Source organism: Cupressus sempervirens, chromosome 2, assembly GCF_028749045.1.
Source record: "Cupressus sempervirens isolate cs-2001-9-10 chromosome 2, ASM2874904v1, whole genome shotgun sequence".
Classification (NCBI taxonomy): Eukaryota; Viridiplantae; Streptophyta; class Pinopsida; order Cupressales; family Cupressaceae; genus Cupressus; species Cupressus sempervirens.
The window spans coordinates 540,578,289-540,595,788 of record NC_143119.1 but is presented as its reverse complement, the minus strand read 5'-3'; positions in this window follow the sequence as shown (position 1 = coordinate 540,595,788).

Below are 17,500 nucleotides of genomic sequence, written 5' to 3'. Positions count from 1 at the left end.
TCACTTACGTGATCCAAAACCGGGTAACTTTTTCTTTTTTCTTTTTTTTGTCAAGTCCCAAAGTTTTGAACTCGAATAGAGTCAGATGCCCCGACTCGAGTCATCTCCAAATTTTTCGCACGACTCATGTTATCATGCTCGACTTGATTCTAAGTGCCCCGAGCCGTGTACATGACCCAAAAGCGGTTAACTTTTTCTTTTTGGTTAACACCCAAAGTTTTCAACCCGACCCACCTCGGCAACCTCGACTCGAAGCGCCTCGAGCCTTAATGGCCTCCAATGTTTTTGCACGGCTCATGCCACCGTCAAATTTTTGCTTGAATCATGTCACCCAAGGCACCTCGATGCTACGTGAGGCGAGCCCTGTGCGCGATCCAAAACTGGGTAACGTTTTTTTTTGAACTCCCAAAATTTCATTCTTTTTTGCCTTACGAGGCCTATCATGATCTCTTTTTATAAAGAAAATTCTCAAATCGGATTGTTTCGGCTACCCTACCTCGAATCTGGCTAGCTAGGCGTAACGCCTCTAGTCGGCTCGGCAATACGTGAACTGAAACTTGTGCGTGATCCAAAAGCGGGTAACTTGTTTTTTTTTTTTTTTTTTGTAATGCCCAAAATTTAGTGCTTTTCGCTGTATAGGGCCTCCCATGATTTTTTTTGTTTTGTTTTTTTTTTCCCCCTTGTAGACCCACTCTGGCGACCCAGTCGGGTCACCCGAGGCTGGGGCGACGGAGATGGGTTGACCTAGTCGGGTGACCCAAGTTGGGTCGACCCAGGCGTGCGATCCTGGCTGGGGACAGCAAGTCGATTCTATAAGTTTGCTTGCCAATTTTCCTAGCCAGGTCGGCTCACCAAGTCATCTAACCATGTGGTCTTTGCCAAATCAAGAATTGACTCTTTAAGTCCACTCACAGCTCGTTGCCCCGCCGAGTTGCTTCTCTAAGCCCACTCAACATGTCAGCTCACCAAGTCGGTTGTTCAAGTACGTTGCCAAGTCAACTCTTTAAGTTCGCTCACCAAGTCAGCCCGCCCAAGTCGCCTCTTTAAGTTCGTTCGCCAGGTCAGCCCGCCCAAGTCGCATCAGTGGGCTAACTCACCGAGTCACCTCACGAAGTTGACTCTTTAAGTGTGCTCACCAAGTCAGCTCACCAAGTTGACTCACCATCTCGCCTCGATAAGTTGGCTTGCCGAGTTACCCCACCAAGTCGTCGCCTCTTTAAGCCCGCTCACCGTGTCAGCTCGTCAGGTCGGCTCACCAAGTCGACTAATCAAGTAGGCCCACCAAGTCGCCTCAAGGATAGCTCCTCACCATGAGTCGCCTCACCATGTTGACTCAATGAGTCGCCTCACCATGTTGACTCTTTGAGCCCGCTCGCCAGGTCACCTCACCAAGTCGACTCGAGTACGTGGCAAAGTTGACTCTTTAAGTTCGCTCGCCAGGACGACTCGCCAAGTCAGCTCACCATGTCATCTCAACGAACCAACTCGCTGAGTTGCCTCACCACGTTGGCTCTCTAATACCGCTCGCCAAGTCGCCCCACCAACTCGCCCCGTTAGGCCCACTCACCACATCGCCCCGTTAGGCCCACTCTCACCAAGTGGACTCTTTAAGTCTGCTCATAAAGTCGAGCCACCAAGTACTCTCACCAAGTTGACTCTTTAAGTCCTTTCGTCGAGTCACCCCACCAAGTACTCTCACCAAGTCAACTCTTTAGGTCCGTTCATAGAGTCACCCCACCAAGTCGACCCTTCAAGTGGGTTCATCAAGTCACCCCACCAAGTCGACTCTTTAAGTTCATTCATCAAGTCACCCCGCCAGGTCAGCCCACAAATTACTCTCACCGAGTCGACTCTTTAAGTTCGTTCATCAAGTCACCCCGCCAGGTCGGCCCACCAAGTGGACTCTTTAAGTTCGTTCATGAAGTCACTCTCCAAGTCGGCCCACCAGGTCGACTCTTTAAGTTCGTTCATCAAGTCACCCCGCCAGGTCAGCCCACCAACTACTCTCACCAAGTCGACTCTTTAAGTTTGCTCACCAAGTCACCCCGCCAAGTCGGCCCACCAAGTACTCTCACCACGTCGACTCTTTAGGTTTGTTCATCAGGTCACCCCACCGAGTACTCTCACCAAGTCGAATCTTTAAGTTCGTTCATTAAGTCGCCCCGCCAGGTCGGCCCACCAAGTACTCTCACCAAGTCGACCCTTTAAGTTCAGTCATCAACTCACCCCGCCAGGTTGGCCCACCAAGTACTCTCACAAAGTCGACTCTTTAGGTTCGTTCATCAATTCACCCCGCCAGCTCGGCCCACCAAGTTCTCTCACCAGGTCAACTCTTTAAGTTCGTTCATCAAGTCACCCTGCCAGTTCGACCCACCAAGTACTCTCACAAAGTCGACTCTCTAAGTTCGTTCATCAAGTCACCCTGCCAGGTCAGCCCACCAAGTACTCTCACCAAGTCACCTCGCTAGTTTGACCCACCAAGTCAACTCTCTAAGTCCGTCCATCAAGTCACCCCACCAGGTCGGCCCACCAAGTCGAATCTTTAAGTCCGTTCATCAAGTCACATGACCAGGTCAGCCCACCGAGTACTCTCGCCAAGTCGACTCTTTAAGTTTGTTCATCAAGTCACCCGGCCAGGTCGGCCCACCAAGTCACCAAGTACTCTCACCAAGTCGACTCTCTAAGTCCGTTCATCAAGTCACCCCGCCAGGTCGGCCCACCAAGTCGAATCTTTAAGTCCGTTCATCAAGTCACCCCACCAAGTACTCTAACCAAGTTGATTCTTCGAGTGCGTTCATCAAGTCACCCGACCAACTACTCTCACCAAGTCGACTCTTTAACTATGTTCATCAAGTCACCCCACCAAGAACTCTCACCACGTCAACTCTTTAGGTCCGTTCATAAAGTCACCCCACCAGGTCGACCCTTCAAGTGCATTCATCAAGTCACCCCACCAAGTACTCTCACCAATTCGACTCTTTAAGTCTTTTCATCAAGTCACCACACCATGTACTCTCACCAAGTCAACTCTTTAGGACCGTTCATCAAGTCACCTTGCCAAGTCGACCCTTGAAGTCCGTTCATCAAGTCAAACCCCACCAAGTACTCCCACCAAGTCGACTCTTTAAGTCAGTTCACGAAGTCACCCAACCAGGTCGGCCCACCAAGGACTCTCACCAAGTCGACTCTCTAAGTCTGTTCATCAGGTCACCCCACCGAGTACTCTCACCAAGTCAACTCTTTAGGTCCGTTCATCAAGTCACCCCGCAAAGTCGACCCTCTAAGTTTGTTAATCGAGTCACCCCGCCAAGTCGACTCTTTAAGTCCTTTCATCAAGTCACCCCGCCAAGCCGACTCTTTAAGTGCGTTCATCAAGTCACCAGAACAACTACTCTCACCAAGTCGACTCTATAAGTCCGTTCATCAAGTCGGCCCACCAAGTACTCCCACCAAGTCGACTCTTTAAGTCCATTCATCAGTTCACCCTGCCAAGTACTCTCACCAAGTCAACTCTTTAGGTCCGTTCATTGAGTCACCCCGCCAAGTCGACCCTTTAAGTCCGTTCATCAAGTCGCACCGCCGAGTTGCTTCTCTAAGCCCACTCACCATGTCAGCTCACCAAGTCGATTGTTCAAGTACGTTGCCAAGTCAACTCTTTAAGTTCACTCACCAGGTCAGCCCGCCCAAGTCGCCTCTTTAAGTTCGTTCGCCAGGTCGGCCCGCCCAAGTCGCATCAGCGGGCTAACTCGCCGAGTCACCTCACAAAGTTGACTCTTTAAGTGCGCTCACCAAGTTAGCTCACCAAGTTGACTCACCATCTCACCTTGATAAGTTGGCTTGCCGAGTTACCCCACCAAGTCGTCGCCTCTTTAAGCCCGCTCACCGTGTCAGCTCGTCAGGTCGGCTCACCAAGTCGACTAATCAAGTAGGCCCACCAAGTCGCCTCAAGGATAGCTCCTCACCATGAGTCGCCTCACCATGTTGACTCTTTGAGCCCGCTCGCTAGGTCGCCTCACCAAGTCGACTCGAGTACGTTGCCAAGTCGACTCTTTAAGTTCGCTCGCCAGGTCGACTCGCCAAGTCAGCTCACCATGTCATCTCAACGAACCAACTCGCCGAGTCACCTCACCACGTCGGCTCTCTAATACCGCTCGCCAAGTCGCCCCACCAACTCGCCCCGTTAGGCCCACTCACCACATCGCCCCGTTAGGCCCACTCTCACCAAGTGGACTCTTTAAGTCTGCTCATAAAGTCGAGCCACCAAGTACTCTCACCAAGTCGACTCTTTAAGTCCTTTTGTCGAGTCACCCCACCAAGTACTCTCACCAAGTCAACTCTTTAGGTCCGTTCATAGAGTCACCCCACCAAGTTGACCCTTCAAGTGGGTTCATCAAGTCACCCCACCAAGTCGACTCTTTAAGTTCATTCATCAAGTCACTCCGCCAGGTCAGCCCACAAATTACTCTCACCGAGTCGACTCTTTAAGTTCGTTCATCAAGTCACCCCGCCAGGTCGGCCCACCAAGTGGACTCTTTAAGTTCGTTCATGAAGTCACTCTGCCAAGTCGGCCCACCAGGTCAACTCTTTAATTTCGTTAATCAAGTCACCCCGCTAGGTCAGCCCACCAACTACTCTCACCAAGTCGACTCTTTAAGTTTGCTCACCAAGTCACCCTGCCAGGTCGGCCCACCAAGTACTCTCACCAGGTCGACTCTTTAGGTTTGTTCATCAGGTCACCCCAACGAGTACTCTCACCAAGTCGACTCTTTAAGTTTGTTCATCATGTCGCCCCGCCAGGTCGGCCCACCAAGTACTCTCACCAAGTCGACCCTTTAAGTTCGGTCATCAACTCACCCCGCCAGGTCGGCCCACCACGTACTCTCACAAAGTCGACTCTTTAGGTTCGTTCATCAATTCACCCCGCCAGCTTGGCCCACCAAGTTCTCTCACCAGGTTGACTCTTTAAGTTCGTTCATCAAGTCACCCCGCCAGTTCGACCCACCAAGTACTCTCACAAAGTCGACTCTCTAAGTTCGTTCATCAAGTCACCCTACCAGGTCAGCCCACCAAGTACTCTCACCAAGTCACCCTGCTAGTTCGACCCACCAAGTCGACTCTCTAAGTCCGTTCATCAAGTCACCCTGCCAGGTCGGCCCACCAAGTCGAATCTTTAAGTCCGTTCATCAAGTCACGTGACCAGGTCAGCCCACCGAGTACTCTCGCCATGTCGACTCTTTAAGTTTGTTCATCAAGTCACCCGGCCAGGTCGGCCCACCAAGTCACCAAGTACTCTCACCAAGTCGACTCTCTAAGTCCGTTCATCAAGTCACCCCGCCAGGTCGGCCCACCAAGTCGAATCTTTAAGTCCGTTCATCAAGTCACGTGACCAGGTCAGCCCACCGAGTACTCTCGCCAAGTCGACTCTTTAAGTTTGTTCATCAAGTCACCCGGCCAAGTCGGCCCACCAAGTCACCAAGTACTCTCACCAAGTCGACTCTCTAATTCCGTTCATCAAGTCACCCCGCCAGGTCGGCCCACCAAGTCGAATCTTTAAGTCCGTTCATCAAGTCACCCCACCAAGTACTCTAACCAAGTCGATTCTTCGAGTGCGTTCATCAAGTCACCCGACCAACTACTCTCACCAAGTCGACTCTTTAACTATGTTCATCAAGTCACCCCACCAAGCACTCTCACCACGTCAACTCTTTAGGTCCATTCATAAAGTCACCCCACCAGGTTGACCCTTCAAGTGCGTTCATCAAGTCACCCCACCAAGTACTCTCACCAATTCGACTCTTTAAGTCTTTTCATCAAGTCACCACACCAAGTACTCTCACCAAGTCAACTCTTTAGGACCGTTCATCAAGTCACCTCACCAAGTCGACCCTTGAAGTTCGTTCATCAAGTCAAACCCCACCAAGTACTCCCACCAAGTCGACTCTTTAAGTCAGTTCACGAAGTCACCCAACCAGGTCAGCCCACCAAGGACTCTCACCAAGTCGACTCTCTAAGTCTGTTCATCAGGTCACCCCACCGAGTACTCTCACCAAGTCAACTCTTTAGGTCCGTTCATCAAGTCACCCCGCAAAGTTGACCCTCTAAGTTCGTTCATCGAGTCACCCCGCTAAGTCAACTCTTTAAGTCCTTTCATCAAGTCACCACGCCAAGCCAACTCTCTAAGTGCGTTCATCAAGTCACCAGAACAACTACTCTCACCAAGTCAACTCTATAAGTCCGTTCATCAAGTCGGCCCACCAATTACTCCCACCAAGTCGACTCTTTAAGTCCGTTCATCAGTTCACCCCGCCAAGTACTCTCACCAAGTCAACTCTTTAGGTCCGTTCATCGAGTCACCCCGCCAAGTCGACCCTTTAAGTCCGTTCATCAAGTCGGCCCGCCGAGTTGCTTCTCTAAGCCCACTCACCATGTCAGCTCACCAAGTCGGTTGTTCAAGTACGTTGCCAAGTCAACTCTTTAAGTTCGCTCACCAGGTCAGCCCGCCCAAGTCGCCTCTTTAAGTTCGTTCGCCAGGTCAGCCCGCCCAAGTCGCATCAGTGGGCTAACTCGCCGAGTCACCTCACGAAGTTGACTCTTTAAGTGCGCTCACCAAGTCAGCTCACCAAATCGACTCACCATCTCGCCTCGATAAGTTTGCTTGCTGAGTTACCCCACCAAGTCGTCGCCTCTTTAAGCCCGCTCACCGTGTCAGCTCGTCAGGTCAGCTTACCAAGTTGACTAATCAAGTAGGCCCACCAAGTCGCCTCAAGGATAGCTCCTCACCATGAGTCGCCTCACCATGTTGACTCAATGAGTCGCCTCACCATGTTGACTCTTTGAGCCCGCTCGCCAGGTCGCCTCACCAAGTTGACTCGAGTACATTGCCAAGTTGACTCTTTAAGTTCGCTCACCAGGTCGACTCGCCAAGTCAGCTCACCATGTCATCTCAACGAACCAACTCGCCGAGTCACCTCACCACGTTGGCTCTCTAATACCACTCGCCAAGTCGCCCCACCAACTCGCCCCGTTAGGCCCACTCACCACATCGCCCCATTAGGCCCACTCTCACCAATTGGACTCTTTAAGTTTGCTCATAAAGTCGAGCCACCAAGTACTCTCACCTAGTCGACTCTTTAAGTCCTTTCGTCGAGTCACCCCACCAAGTACTCTCACCAAGTCAACTCTTTAGGTTCGTTCATAGAGTCACCCCACCAAGTCGACCCTTCAAGTGGGTTCATCAAGTCACCCCACCAAGTCGACTCTTTAAGTTCATTCATCAAGTCACCCCGCCAGGTCAGCCCACAAATTACTCTCACCGAGTCGACTCTTTAAGTTCGTTCATCAAGTCACCCTGCCAGGTCGGCCCACCAAGTGGACTCTTTAAGTTCGTTCATGAAGTCACTCTGCCAAGTCGGCCCACCAGGTCGACTCTTTAAGTTCGTTCATCAAGTCACTCCGCCAGTTCAGCCCACCAACTACTCTCACCAAGTCGACTCTTTAAGTTTGCTCACTAAGTCACCCCGCCAGGTCGGCTCACCAAGTACTCTCTCCAGGTCGACTCTTTAAGTTTGTTCATCAAGTCACCCCACCGAGTACTCTCACCAAGTCGACTCTTTAAGTTCGTTCATCAAGTCGCCCCGCCAGGTCGGCCCACCAAGTACTCTCACCAAGTCGACCCTTTAAGTTCGGTCATCAACTCACCCCGCCAGGTCGGCCCACCAAGTACTCTCACAAAGTCGACTCTTTAGGTTCGTTCATCAATTCACCCCGCCAGCTCGGCCCACCAAGTTCTCTCACCAGGTCGACTCTTTAAGTTCGTTCATCAAGTCACCTCGCCAGTTCGACCCACCAAGTACTCTCACAAAGTCGACTCTCTAAGTTCGTTCATCAAGTCACCCTGCCAGGTCAGCCCACCAAGTACTCTCACCAAGTCACCCCGCTAGTTCGACCCACCAAGTCAACTCTCTAAGTTCATTCATCAAGTCACCCCGCCAGGTCGGCCCACCAAGTCGAATCTTTAAGTTTGTTCATCATGTCACGTAACCAGGTCAGCCCACCGAGTACTCTCGCCAAGTCGACTCTTTAAGTTTGTTCATCAAGTCACCCGGCCAGGTCGGCCCACCAAGTCACCAAGTACTCTCACCAAGTCGACTCTCTAAGTCCGTTCATCAAGTCACCCCGCCAGGTCGGCCCACCAAGTCGAATCTTTAAGTTCGTTCATCAAGTCACCCCACCAAGTACTCTAACCAAGTCGATTCTTCGATTGCGTTCATGAAGTCACCCGACCAACTACTCTCACCAAGTCGACTCTTTAACTATGTTCATCAAGTCACCCCACCAAGCACTCTCACCACGTCAACTCTTTAGGTCCGTTCATAAAGTCACCCCACCAGGTCGACCCTTCAAGTGCGTTTATCAAGTCACCCCACCAAGTACTCTCACCAATTTGACTCTTTAAGTCTTTTAATCAAGTCACCACACCAAGTACTCTCACCAAGTCAACTCTTTAGGACCATTCATCAAGTCACCTCGCCAAGTCGACCCTTGAAGTCCGTTCATCAAGTCAAACCCCACCAAGTACTCCCACCAAGTCGACTCTTTAAGTCAGTTCACGAAGTCACCCAACCAGGTCGGCCCACCAAGGACTCTCACCAAGTCGACTCTCTAAGTCTGTTCATCAGGTCACCCCACCGAGTACTCTCACCAAGTCAACTCTTTAGGTCCGTTCATCAAGTCACCCTGCAAAGTCGACCCTCTAAGTTCGTTCATCGAGTCACCCCGCCAAGTCGACTCTTTAAGTCCTTTCATCAAGTCACCCCGCCAAGCCGACTCTTTAAGTCCGTTCATCAAGTCACCGTCCTGATCTGGCCGAGCCGTTCTGGCCGAGCCATGCTGGCCGAGCCGATCTGGGCGAGCCATTCTGGCTGACCCGATCTGGCCGAGCCGTTCTAGGCAAGCCATGCTGGCCGAGCCGATCTGGGCGACCCATTCTGGGCGAGCCGATCTGGGCGACCCATTCTGGGCGAGGCGATCTTTGTGACCTGTTCTGGCTGAGCCATGCTGGCCGGGCCATGCTGGCTGAGCCGTTCTGGCCGAGCCATGCTGGCCGAGCCGATCTGGGTGAGCCGTTCTGGCTGAGCCATGCTGGCCGAGCCATTCTGGCCGAGCTGTTCTTGCCGAGCCATGCTGGCCGAGCCGTTCTGGCTGAGCCATGCTGACCGAGCCGATCTGGGCTAGCTGTTTTGGCCGAGCGGATCTGGCCGAGCTCCAAAAATGGTGTCGTGGATGGCTATTTGGTCGCCTTTGTGCCAACTCGATCGGCACAACATTGGGAATGGTTCGACAGCGGTTGTCGTTCCAATGTGTCATCGGGATGTCTTGGAACGTGACCTTTCAAGGGCGAGCTCGCGTCTAGCACTTGGATTGGGCGTCGTCACAAGTGAATGGGGAGATCTCTTTGTGAACGGCGGCATGGCGATTGCAAGAGAAAATTGACTTAGTAGTCAGAGCATTGGCCTCGGGCCATTGTGACGGCCTTGCAATTTCTCTATAATTACAACCTATGTTTGCACAGTAGCAGAGTTTGCATGTAAGATTGGCCTTTGTTCTTGACGGTTCCAAGTACTCTCACCGAGTCACCAAGTCACCATGCTGGCCGACCCGATCTGGCCGAGCCGATCTGGGCGAGCCATGCTGGCCGAGCCAAGCTGGCCGAGCAGATCTGGGCGAGCCATGCTGGCCGAGCCGATCTGGGCGAGCCATTCTGGCCGAGCCGATCTGGGCGAGCTCCAAAAATGGTGTCGTGGATGGCTGTTTGGTCACATTTTTCATTGAATTGGATTTTTAAGGGAGTTGTCCGCGCTATCGCAGATTTCTAATGCAGAGCGAGCCTCGCACTAATAGCTTATATAGGAGAGGTTGTTGCCGCAAGCCTCTCCCGTGCCCCTTTCATTCATTCAACATTGGTGTCTAGGCGGATCGGATTGTTGGGTTTTCAAACGGTGTATGCCGATGTTGAATGAATGAAAGGGGCATGAAGCGATCTCAGTGCTTTTCCTCGGCTCTCCTTTAGATCATGTTTTTCGATGACTCAATTTTGGAAAAGGTGAGGCAGCGGTTGCCGATCCATGGCGTGTGTTTTTGGTGGTTTTAAAACTTGATCTAAACGTGAGCCCTTGTCTAGCACTCCGGCGTTGCTTGGTATAATGGCAATTTGCTATGGGTGCTCGGCGCTCTACCAATTTGTCATGGTGTACTTATCGTGGCTACATGGGAGCTTTAATATCGAAAGCTCTCGGAAAAAAATGGTGGCCGAGCCATGCTGGCCGACCCGATCTGGCTTAGCCGTTTTCGTCGACCCGATCTGGCTCTCATTTCTCACTCCATCGGCACAAATTTGGGAGTTGTTCGACAGCAGTTGTCGTTCCAATGTGTCATTGCGGTGATCTGGAGAGCGATGCTATGTGCGAGAGCCCTTGTCCATGGCGTGTCTTTTTGGTGGTTTTAAAACTTGATCTAAACGTGAGCCCTTGTCTAGCACTCCGGCGTTGCTTGGTATAATGGCAATTTGCTATGGGTGCTCGGTGCTCTAGCAATTTGTCATGGTGTACTTATCGCGGCTACATGGGAGCTTTAATATCGAAAGCTCTCGGTGAAAAATGGTGGCCGAGCCATGCTGGCCGACCCGATCTGGCTTAGCCGTTTTTGTCGACCCGATCTGGCTCTCGTTTCTCACTCCATCGGCACAAATTCAGGAGTTGTTCGACAGTGGTTGTCGTTCCAATGTGTCATTGCGGTGATCTGGAGAGCGATGCTAAGTGCGGGAGCTTGCGTCTAGCATTTGGGGATGTTTGTGAAAGCGAGCAGGGGAGCTTCTTTTATCGGAACCTCTCCGTGGCCTTTGAATATAGACCCAGTGCCGACGATATCGATGGGTACGAGCCTTGGATTATAAAATTGTTCAACTAACATTAGTTTTTGTGAGAGATGGGTACGAAAGCACTTCCCGATCAATATGCGGGAGTTCCCTAAGATCGCCTCTGTACCAACTCGATCAGCACAACATTGGGAATGGTTCGACAGCGGTTGTCGTTCCAATGTGTCATCGGGATGTCTTGGAACGCGGCCTTTCAAGGGCGAGCTCGCGTCTAGCACTTGAATTGTGCATTGTCACAAGTGAATGGGGAGATCTCTCTGTGAACGGCGGCATGGCGATTGCAAGAGAAAATTGACTTAGTAGTCAGAGCATTGGCCTCGGGCCATTGTGACGGCCTTGCAATTTCTCTATAATTGCAACCTATGTTTGCGTAGTAGCAGAGTTTGCATGTTAGATTGGCCTTTGTTCTTGACAGTTCGAAGTACTCTCACCGAGTCAGCAAGTCACCATGCTGGCCGAGCCGATCTGGCCGAGCCATGCTGGCCGAGCCGATCTGGGCGAGCCATTCTGGCCGAGCCGATCTGGGCGAGCTCCAAAAACGGTGTCGTGGATGGCTGTTTGGTCACATTTTTCATTGAATTGGATTTTTAAGGGAGTTGTCCGCGCTGTCGCAAATTTCTAATGCAGAGCGAGCCTCACACTAATAGCTTATATAGGAGAGGTTGTTGCCATGAGCCTCTCCCGTGCACCTTTCATTCATTCAACATTGGTGTCTAGGCGGATCGGATTGTTGGGTTTTCAAACGGTGTATGCCGATGTTGAATGAATGAAAGGGGCATGAAGCGATCTCAGTGCTTTTCCTCGGCTCTCCTTTAGATCATGTTTTTCGATGACTCAATTTTGGAAAAGGTGAGGCAGCGGTTGCCGATCCATGGCGTGTGTTTTAGGTGGTTTTAAAACTTGATCTAAACGTGAGCCCTTGTCTAGCACTCCGGCGTTGCTTGGTATAATGGCAATTTGCTATGGGTTCTCGGCGCTCTACCAATTTGTCTTGGTGTACTTATCGCGGCTACATGGGAGCTTTAATATCGAAAGCTCTCGCCGAAAAATGGTGGCCGAGCCATGCTGGCCGACCCGATCTGGCTTAGCCGTTTTTGTCGACCCGATCTGGCTCTCGTTTCTCACTCCATCAGCACAAATTCGGGAGTTGTTCGACAGTGGTTGTCGTTGCAATGTGTCATTGCGATGATCTGGAGAGCGATGCTAAGTGCGGGAGCTTGCATCTAGCATTTGGGGATGTTTGTGCAAGCGAGCAGGGGAGCTTCTCTTATCGGAACCTCTCCGTGGCCTTTGAATATAGACCCAGTGCCGACGATATCGATGGATACGAGCCTTGGATTATAAAATTGTTCAGCTAACATTGGTTTTTGTGAGAGATGCGTACGAAAGCACTTCCCAATCGATACGCGGGAGTTCCCTAAGATCGCCTCTGTGCCAACTCGATCGGCACAACGTTGGGAATGGTTCGACAGCGGTTGTCATTCCAATGTGTCATCGGGATGTCTTGGAATGCGGCCTTTCAAGGGCAAGCTCGCGTCTAGCACTTGAATTGTGCGTCGTCACAAGTGAATGGGGAGATCTCTCTGTGAACGGCGGCATGGCGATTGCAAGAGAAAATTGACTTAGTAGTCGGAGCGTTGGCCTCGGACCATTATGACGGCCTTGCAATTTCTCTATAATTGCAACCTATGTTTGCGCAGTAGCAGAGTTTGCATGTTAGATTGGCCTTTGTTCTTGACAGTTCGAAGTACTCTCACCGAGTCAGCAAGTCACCATGCTGGCCGAGCTGATCTGACCGAGCCATGCTGGCCGAGCCGATCTGGGCGAGCCATTCTGGCCAAGCCGATCTGGGCGAGCCCAAAAAACGGTGTCGTGGATGGCTGTTTGGTCACATTTTTCATTGAATTGGATTTTTAAGGATTTTGTCCGTGCTATCGCAGATTTCTAATGCAGAGCGAGCCTCGCACTAATAGCTTATATAGGAGAGGTTGTTGCCGCGAGCCTCTCCCATGCCCCTTTCATTGATTCAACATTTGTGTCTAGGCGGATCGGATTGTTGGGTTTTCAAACGGTTTATGCTAATGTTGAATGAATGAAAGGGGCATGAAGCGATCTCAGTGCTTTTCCTCGGCTCTCCTTTAGATCATGTTTACCGATGACTCAATTTTGGAAAAGGTGAGGCAGTGGTTGCCGATCCATGGCGTGTCTTTTTGGTGATTTTAAAACTTGATCTAAACGTGAGCCCTTGTCTAGCACTCCGGCGTTGCTTGGTATAATGGCAATTTGCTATGGGTGCTCGGCGCTCTAGCAATTTTGTCGTGGTGTACTTATCACTGCTACATGTGAGCTTTAATATTGAAAGCTCTCGGCAAAAAATGGTGGCCGAGCCATGCTGGCCAACCCGATCTGTCTTAGCCGTTTTCGTTGACCTGATCTGGCTCTTCTTTCTCACTCCATCGACACAAATTCGGGAGTTGTTCGACAGCGGTTGTCATTCCAATGTGTCATTGCGGTGATCTGGAGAGCGATGCTAAGGGCAGGAGCTTGCGTCTAGCATTTGGGGATGTTTGTGCAAGAGAGCAGGGGAGCTTCTCTTATCGGAACCTCTCCATGGCCTTTGAATATAGACCCAGTGCCGACGATATAGATGGATACGAGCCTTGGATTCTAAAATTGTTCAGCTAACATTGGTTTTTGTGAGAGATGGGTACGAAAGCACTTCTCGATCGATTCACGGGAGCTCCCTAAGATCGCCTCTGTGCCAACTCGATCGGCACAACATTGGGAATGGTTCGACAGTGGTTGTCGTTCCAATGTGTCATCGGGATGTCTTTGAATGCGGCCTTTCAAGGGCGAGATCCCGTCTAGCACTTGGATTGTGCGTCGTCACAAGTGAATGGGGAGATCTCTCTGTGAACGGCGGCATGGTGATTGCAAGAGAAAATTGACTTAGTAGTCGGAGCATTGGCCTCGAGCCATTGTGACGGCCTTGCAATTTCTCTATAATTGCAACCTATGTTTGCGCAGTAGCAGAGTTTGCATGAAAGATTGGCCTTTGTTCTTGACAGTTCCAGGAGATGACCTCCAGAACTTTTGGATTGGGCCCCTTCAAGGTGAAATTCATCCAGTTGATCGGATGAGCTCGATGACCATTTCACTCCCTTGGCTCCATGAATTCAAATCCCATCCAACTGCCGTGAAGCCATCCCAATTTCGCTATGTGAGGGCTCTCTCCCCAGAGTCGTTCTCTTTGCAACAACTTCTTTGGCAAAAAAATTTTAGAATGGTTCAGCAGCGGTTGTCGTTCCAATGGTGCTGTTGTGGTGGTTGCCTGGGCAGCGATCTGAAGGGCGAGCCGTCGTCTAGCAGTTGGGCTGCGCATCACGGGTGACAAGGGAGCCTTTTTAATCAGAAGCTCCCCGTGACCATTCGATGAGAAGAGCCATTGCTTGTGTGAGCAAGGACGAATGCAGCCTCGGATTCCAAATGAAATCAACGACATTGGATCTATATATAAGAGCAGAATGAAGCAGAAGCCCGTTTGCCATGCGCGGCTCCCCAAAGTTGCTCGTCTTTCTCACTCCATCGACACAAATTCGGGAGTTGTTCGACAGCGGTTGTCATTCCAATGTGTCATTGCGGCGATCTGGAGAGCGATGCTAAGGGCGGGAGCTTGTGTCTAGCATTTGGGATGTTTGTGCGAGCGAGCAGGGGAGCTTCTCTTATCGAAACCTCTTCGTGGCCTTTGAATATATAGACCCAGTGCTTGGACCCTCTCTTAGATCACCTTCTTCGATCACTCGACCGACGCAACTACGGAAGAGACTTGGTAGCGGTTGCCATTCTACAGCGCGTCTGTTCAGCGATTTCGAAGTTGATCTAATGGCGAGCCCTTGTCTCTAGGCATGAGGTGGGTGCTTGGCGCTCTAGCAAAATTTTTTGCGTGCCTATCGTGGCTACAAGGGGAGAGGTGGTTGCCGCGAGCCTCTCCCGTGCCCCCCTCATTGATTCAACGCCGCTGTCAGGGCGGATGGATATGTCGAATTTTGAAACGGTGGATGGCGACGTTGAATCAATTAGAGGGGCATGAAGCCCACCCTCGAGGGTGCTATTCCTGGACTCTCCTTTAGATCATGTTTTCTTGTCACTCAGCTGGTGCAATTTCGGAAAAAGGCTTGGCAGCGGTTGCCAGCCCTCACCACGTCTACTGGGTGATTTTAAAACTTGATCTAAAACGGGAGCCCTCGTCTAGCACCTCCGTCCGGTGTTGCTCGGGTATTGCATAAATTTATGCCATTGGCGCGAATCCCCAAACGAATGCCTATGCTTGGACCCTCTCTTAGATCACCTTCTTCGATCACTCGACCGACGCAACTACGGAAGAGACTTGGCAGTGGTTGCCATTCTACAGCGCGTCTGTTAAGCGATTTCAAAGTTGATCTAATGGCGAGCCCTTGTCTCTAGGCATGAGGTGGGTGCTTGGCGCTCTAGCAAAATTTTTTGCGTGCCTATCGCGGCTACAAGGGGAGAGGTGGTTGCCGCGAGCCTCTCCCGTGCCCCCCTCATTGATTCAACGCCGCTGTTAGGGCGGATGGAAATGTCGGATTTTGAAATGATGGATGCCGACGTTGAATCAATTAGAGGGGCATGAAGCCCACCCTCGAGGGTGCTATTTTCCTGGACTCTGCTTTAGATCATGTATTCTTGTCACTCAGCTAGCGCAATTTCAGAAAAAGGTTTGGCAGCGGTTGCCAGCCCCTCACCGCGTCTACTTGGTGATTTTAAAACTCGATCTAAAACGGGAGCCCTCGTCTTGCACCTCCGTCCGATGTTGCTCGGGTATTGCACAAATTTTTGCCATCGGCGCGAATCCCCCAACGAATGCCTACATGCTTGGACCCTCTCTTAGATCACCTTCTTCGATCACTCGACCGACGCAATTATGGAAGAGACTTGGCAGCGGTTGCCATTCTACACCGCGTCCGTTCTGCGATTTCGAAGTTGATCTAATGCCGAGCCCTTGTCTATAGCCATGAGGTGGGTACTTGGCGTTCTAGCAAAATTTTTTGCGAGCCTATCGCGGCTACAATGGGAGAGGTGGTTGCCGCGAGCCTCTCCCGTGCCCAGCTCATTGATTCAACGCCGCTGTCAGGGCGGATGGATATGTCGGATTTTGAAACGGTGGACGCCGACGTTGAATCAATTAGAAGGGCATGAAACCCAACTTCGAGGGTGCTATTCCTGGACTCTCCTTTAGATCATGTTTTCTTGTCACTCAGCTGGCGCAATTTTGGAAAAAGGTTTGGCAGCGGTTGCCAGCCCTCACCGCGTCTTCTTTGTGATTTTAAAACTCGATCTAAAACGGGAGCCCTCGTCTAGCACCTCCGTCCAGTGTTGCGCGGGTATTGCACAAATTTTTTCCATCGGCGCGATTACCCCAATGAATGCCCTACGCTGGGACCCTCTCTTAGATCACCTTTTTCGATCACTCGACCGACGTAATTACGGAAGAGACTTGGCAGCGGTTGCCATTCTACAGCGCATCTGTTCTGCAATTTTGAAGTTGATCTAATGGCGAGCCCTTGTCTCTAGGCATGAGGTGGGTGCTTGGTGCTCTAGAAAAATCTTTTTGCGTGCCTATCACGGCTACAATGGGAGAGGTGGTTGCCGCGAGCCTCTCCCGTGCCCCCCTCATTGATTCAACGCCGCTGTCAGGGCGGATGGATATGTCAGATTTTGAAACAGTGGACGCCGACGTTGAATCAATTAGAGGGGCATGAAGCCCACCCTCGAGGGTGCTATTCCTGGACTCTCCTTTAGATCATGTTTTCTTGTCACTCAGCTAGCGCAATTTCAGAAAAAGGTTTGGCAGCGGTTGCCAGCCCTCACCGCGTCTACTTGGTGATTTTAAAACTCAATCTAAAACGGGAGCCCTCGTCTAGCACCTCCGTCCGGTGTTGCTCGGGTACTGCATAAATTTATGCCATTGGTGCGAATCCCCCAACGAATGCCTACACTTGGACCCTCTCTTAGATCACCTTCTTCGATCACTCGACCGACGCAACTACGGAAGAGACTTGGCAGCGGTTTCCATTCTACAGCGCGTCTGTTCAGCGATTTTGAAGTTGATCTAATGGCGAGCCCTTGTCTCTAGCCATGAGGTGGGTGCTTGGCGCTCTAGCAAAATTTTTTGCGTGCCTATCGCGTAAAGCATGTTTTCTAGTCACTCAGCTGGCGCAATTTTGGAAAAAAGGTTTGGCAGCGGTTGCCAGCCCTCACTGCGTCTTCTTGGTGATTTTAAAACTTGATCTAAAACGGGAGCCCTCGTCTAGCGGCTCCGTGCCAACTCGATCGGCACAACATTGGGAAATGGTTCGACAGTGGTTGTCGTTCCAATGTGTCATCGGGGGATGCCTTGGAAAGTGGCCTTTCAAGGGCGAGCTCGCGTCTATCCCTTGGATTGTGCGTCGCGTCACAAGTGAATGGGGAGATCTCTCTGTGAACGGCGGCATGGTGATTGCAAGAGAAAATTGACTTAGTCGGAGCATTGGCCTCGGGCCATTGTGA